Consider the following 6,000-nt stretch of genomic DNA (forward strand, 5'->3'; position numbering starts at 1 on the left):
ATCTGGCCTTTCACATTTTAGCACATACACATTTGCTTCTAACCCTATTTCAATTATGCACAAATTGCCTTACATGCTTTCCCAGGGCTATGTATGTTGCACTTAGCTTAGCTTAGCCTCTGGATTGCAATTAGGCCGACAGTAGTGAGTGGCTTACAAGCTTAGTGCTATCAGCTATGTTCTCTTCACATCACACAAAATTATATCCTGACTGTTTTTTTATTCCAGGGGTCCTCGGTGGTGTAGCGGTCTAAGCATCGGCTTTGTGTCGATGCAGTTGCCCACTGGGGACCGGGGTTCGCGCCCCAGTTTCGTCAGATCCGACTATGGCCGGACTCGGTGAAGCAGCAATAATTGGCAACGCTGTCTTCGGGGGGGTGGAGTCGGCTTGTGTTCGTCATATGAATGCGCCCCTGGGTGTGTGGGAAAAAGCAGTGGTCCGGCCTGGAGTTGCCTCGTCACGAAAGTGGCGAGGCGACTCCTTCGAGACTGCCGGCCGGAGAGATGCAGTCGGCGAACACATGCAGTACGAGGGTGGGTGTTTGAACTAAAAAAGGGGATCGATTGGCCACTAAATTGGGGGAGAAAAAGGGAAAGATCAGAAATAAATTTTAAAAGGTTTTTTGATTCCACATGCCCTTTCAATTAAAAATAACAGACAACTATATACACACAACATATGCACAATTATTTTGGAACAAAGCTTAATGCTAACCGGCTAACCTCAGTTGGCTAACTCACCAGGACAATTCATTGTCTAAATGGAAATGGCTGCTACCTCAGCTTTCTTACAGGGGAAGGGTCCTGGTCATCAGCTTGGTTGCCTCGACCCTTTGGCACAAACTGATAGTCTTACCTCCACCTAGAGATGTGATTGAAGAAATTCAGAGGTCAGTTGTGGATTTCTTCTGGTCAGGGCAACACTGGCTGAGATCACTGATACTGTACCTGCCAATAAAAAAAAAATCTGTATACACGTTAATGAATTTCAGTCCAGGACTGGTCAAATTAGCTATTTGGAAAACAAACTAAAACTGTGTGAGTGGCAAGGGGTCAGAAGACGTGGTTATGATACTGACTGGGCTGCTGGGCTGGGCTGACTGGGCTGCTGGCAGCTCGGCTAAGAGTGGTGTTTTAGTTTTGCAGACTAACAAAAAAGACAGATTTTTTTGTGAACACTTGGAGTGTGTAGGATGTGCTGTGTTCACTCAGAGAGAATTCTTTGGTTCTGAATATCTGAGTTTGGGGGCGTGGGGGGTTTGATTGAATTTGTTTTGTTGCCATTTTTGATAATGGAAACACTGTGTAAATGGACACAGACAAAAAGAAAAGTCTGTTTTAAAATTCAAAATTCTCTCTCTCTCTATCTCTCTCTCTATCTATCTGTTGTCTCCCCCCGTCTCTCTCTATCTGGCTCTCTCTGGCTCTCTAAATATATTTGATTCAGGTCAGTTTGCTGTCTTCATATTTCCCTTCTCATTCTCCTTCATCAGTGCTTCAGTATTTTCATGTAAATTAGTTCACAGGCGGTTGTTTCCTTTTTGTTGCATCTCAAATGAAGCTCAGTGTATTGTAACATGGACTGAGGCGCTGCGATAATCAAACACAGTCCTGATTATAAGAATTGTATGAGCAATTACAGAAACAATGTGCCTTGGGTGAACAACATGCCTCGGTCGAGTGTAATAGATCTCTCTCTCTCTCTCTTTTTTTTCTCTCTCTTTCTAACTCTCTCTCTCTCTCTCTCTCTCTCTCTCTCTCTCTTTCTCCCTCTCTCTCGTGCGCGCGCGCGTTGGTATCTTAGTTCATTATAATGTGCATTGAGCCATGGCATTTGAATTGTGTGCTGATTATGGAAACTGTTTGGAGGCAATTAGAGAAGAAAAACAACCTTCCTTTTGGAATACAGCCTGCACAAGTAGAACAGATTCTCTTTCTCTCTCTCTTTCTCTCTCCCTCACTCTCTTATTTTTTTAAAAATTTTTTGATGGCGATGGTGGTCACGTGGCTCGGGTCCTGGGCTGTTCCGGTGGCACCTGGACACTGTTTGGCATCCCTCTCATCGTATATATTGTATAATTCCATTATACTTGTGTTTTCCCATCTCTCTCTGTCACTCTGTCACTCTCGCTCTCTCTCTCACTCACTGTCCGTCATCCTCTACTACTGTCTCCCTCCCTCTTTTTCGCATCCTTTTTTAAGTTGTCATCAAAGCTGAATTTGTGATTATATGTGCATAGTAACAGTTCACCCTCCCTTTAAGTATTCAACTTTTTATTCTTCATTCATCCCAACCATCCTCTTCCTCCATCCTCCCTCCCTTTGTCAATGTAACATAAAACTGAATTTTTACTTATATGTTTAAAATAAAGTTTCTAATTTTCCTTCCATATTCCTTCTTTTTACTCTCTTCCTTCCTTCCTCCCTTAACTTCTTTCTCTCTCTCTCGCTCTCTCTCTCTCTCTCTCTCTCCCTCTGCATTGCATGCTGGGAGGTTGGGTATATGAGCATGAGTGAGGGTGCTGAATGAGCTCGAGTGTTTTTGGGGGATAGTTCACTGTTTTTTACTGTTTTTCACTTTTCTTCTCTACATAGTGAGGTAAGAGGAGTTTACTTTTACTTCGTTGCTGGTTGTTGGGGAAGTGACTGGAGTAGCTGGTCGGAGTTTGGGGTTAGAGTCGTGGCTGACTTGCGGTATACTGAACAGGTCGGCTATGGGAATATCACATAGGGCTCCCGGATGAATAAAGCCGTGGTGGCCTTGGTCCGAGAGGAGCGTTTGGTCCACCTGTTGGTTGGGAGAGGCCTGGTGCTAGATGATCTGTCTCTCCATTGGTTGTGCCATCGACACTTATTAACGTGTCAGGCATACCTCTGTTTATCCTGAACAAGCTTCTTGAAAGAGAACTGAGTCATTTCAGAAAGTTTGCTAGTGGGTTCAGAGCAGTTCGTCTGAGTTGGATAGATGTTAGACTACAGCCTGTTCACTCCCTGTGGAGACAGGCGTTCATGTATTTAAATGATTCTTCACAACATCTACAAGTGTCATTTAAAGTCAAATACGTCAAAACGGTTTCTACACTCTGTATGCAAGTTCTGAGTGTGGTGATGTTGGACACAAACGTTCATCCTGCTTGCACAGGGAGCCCACAGCGGGTAGTAGTTTAGGCAAGAAGGCAGCGGGAGATACCGCAACCGGTGATCCGCAACCTTGTATGAAGGGAAATGAAACAACTGAGCAGGACAGCAATAATGAAAATGACGGTAATCTAAGTGATACTGAAGCACAGATTATAGATGTATGCAGAGACGGAGGACAGACAGACCCAGTGAGAGACAGTCCCCCAGCTGAGGCTGAGAGTCGGGGCTCTGCAACAGGTGAGTCACAGTATGAAAACACTAAAAATGGAGATGAGGAAATGTTAGAGGAGGACAGCCTATCACAGTTTACTGATATTGTGTCACAGGATGATCAGCAGTCATATTCATTAAAGGAGATTGATGCTTCCCTTCATGAAACTTATGGCAGATGGTCTGTGGAAATAACAGATTTCTTCTCTGATGTGGACAGTTTTGTTAACTTTGTTATGAAGATTAGAAAACCGGTTGCATATGAAGAGCTTAGTAAACAGAAGAGGTTTCATCTAAAGAAGATTCTGACTAAACTCGGGAAAGAAAAGTAAAGGAAGGTTCATTTGCATACACAAAATTAAAAATGGGTGATGCACAAAATGCGTTTTCCTCTCGGAAAGGTTTCACTGTCTTCTTTTCCTTCCTTTTCTTTCTTTTTTTTATGGAAAGTTTGCACGTAGGAAGTTTAAATAGAAATGGAGGGCGGGATAGAGATAAGCGAGGTATGGTAGTTGAGCTGAGTAGAAATAAAGCATACGTAGATGTGCTCTTCTTGCAGGACTCACAGCTCGGTAGACAATGAGGTAGAGTGGGGAATGCGTTGGACAGGCCAGTTTTTGAGCCATGGTACCAACCATAGTGCGGGTGTAGCTGTTCTCTTCTCACAGCACCTCCATTTAACAAATGCTTTGACATGTGAAGTGGAGCAGGGCAGAATCCCAAGTAGTTCAGACAACAATCCGAGAAATACCTTTTGTTTTCATAAATGTGTGTGCTTATAATACTGACACTGATCGTTTGAGATTGTTTAACAAACTGAAAGACAAACTTAAACAGTTCAATAGTAGCTCAGTAATAGTAGTGGGAGGAGACTGGAATTGCACTACACATCCTACAGTTGACAGAAACTCAAGAGAGCCTCATCCACTTTCAGCTTCATTTCTGTCCAATGTGGTCGCAGAAAATGACCTCATGGATGTTTGGAGGAAACTTAACCCAGCAGTTAGGCAGTACACATGGGTGACGAGTCAAAACGTCATAACGAGTCAAAATTATGTTAAAATTCTTAAGCAGAAATTGGACTTATACGAACAAGCTTCTTCCGCAAAAGTCAGTTGGTCAAAATCTGAGGGTTTATTACTTGGGGAGTGGAATAAAGATAAGCCAACATTACCAGCTGGGCTGCAGCGGAACACAGAAGGGATGAAATGCTTAGGTGTCTTTCTGGGCAGTGACCACTTTCTGAGCAAAAACTGGGAGGGTTTAGTTGAAAGGTCAGTGCCCGATTGTCTAGATGGACTTGGAGCCAGCCTCAGTTATCCTATAGGAGGAGAGTCTTGATTGTTAATAACTTGATTGCCGTGATGTTCTGGCACCGGGTTACAGGTGTAGAACCTCCAGACATGCTCATAAGAGAGAAGTGCAGAAGAGGCTGGTGAACTTCTTCTGGAGAGGCTTTCACTGGACCAAATTTGCTGTATTGTTCCTACCAGTGTTAGAAGGAGGTCGCGGCCTGATTGGAGGCAAAAAGCTGTGATGCAACTGCGGAAGTCAAAGTGTGCAGTGACTATTATATATTTAAAATAAAACAGCTTTGGAGTGAAACAGCATCTGTGTTGCGTCATAGGATTATCAACCTGAATCATGACAAGCACTTTTTCCTTCTGGTTCTGGCTGGCCTGGATTTCACTATGACACCATTCTATCAGCTTGTCCTCATAGGGGAACAGTCTTAAATGCCAAGAGAGACTGCTCCAGATCTATGGTAGTGTAGGGGAGGAACCCCTGTTCTGTAACTCACTGATACACTGCAGGATGCTCAGCTCTGTTAGTGTACGGAGGTCTTTCACAAGAGCTGGACTTACTAAGATAGCGTGTCTCAGATCAGGAGGACAGAGGAAAATGGCTGCCATTTTGAGCCAAGAGACTGGATTTAAATCTCTTCATCTAATGGAGAGGCTGTTGGGGGACGTGAACAGTGTGCACTTACTGGATTCTTCAGAGAGGCACTAGGAGCAGAGTGTTGAGTGGATCAGCCAGTTATGCGGCCTGGTTTTCCATCTTTGTCCATCCCTGCTGCAGTGGAGGAGCAGGAGTAAGTAAGGCACTTATGTCTTTTAAAACACCAGAACTACAGGACTTCTAAAAAAAAAATCCAGGAAAGGCTTGTATGCAGTCACTGTAAAGGTTCTCAACAGAACATCACTAGCCGGTGTACAGGAGTCGAGGTGGTTGAGTGTGTTGACACCAGGTTCATCTCCCAAAGGCAGCTGGAGGTCCCTGTACACCCCCCCCCCATTCCCATTGGGAAACGCCCTGTGGATCTACAGCGGAGGGTGGTACATGGATCTTCAGTGGAGGATGGTATATTGATCTACAGTGGAGGGTGGTGCATAGATCTACAGTGGTGGGTGGTACATGGATCTACAATGGAGGATGGTACATGGAACTACAGTGGAGGGTGGTACACGGGGTTGTGGCTATGGACAGACATGTGGCACAGAGCAGGGAGTCACTGCTCTTTCTGTAATGATGAAGAAAGTCTACAGCACTTATGGCTCAGATGTGCCAGACTGAGCCCTCTTTTCTCTCTACTGCAGCGGTGGCTCAGAGGTTTAGGAGAGGTTTTGGTCCTGTCTTTGGTCCTAA

General features: G+C 44.4%; 1 protein-coding gene across 1 annotated transcript in view; it reads left to right on the forward strand.

The window, feature by feature from the left end:
* LOC130115620 (leucine-rich repeat and fibronectin type III domain-containing protein 1-like protein) overlaps nt 1-6,000 on the forward strand; it is a 122,014-nt gene that overhangs the window by 25,942 nt on the left and 90,072 nt on the right.

This window comes from Lampris incognitus, chromosome 7, assembly GCF_029633865.1.
Source record: "Lampris incognitus isolate fLamInc1 chromosome 7, fLamInc1.hap2, whole genome shotgun sequence".
NCBI classification, from domain to species: Eukaryota; Metazoa; Chordata; class Actinopteri; order Lampriformes; family Lampridae; genus Lampris; species Lampris incognitus.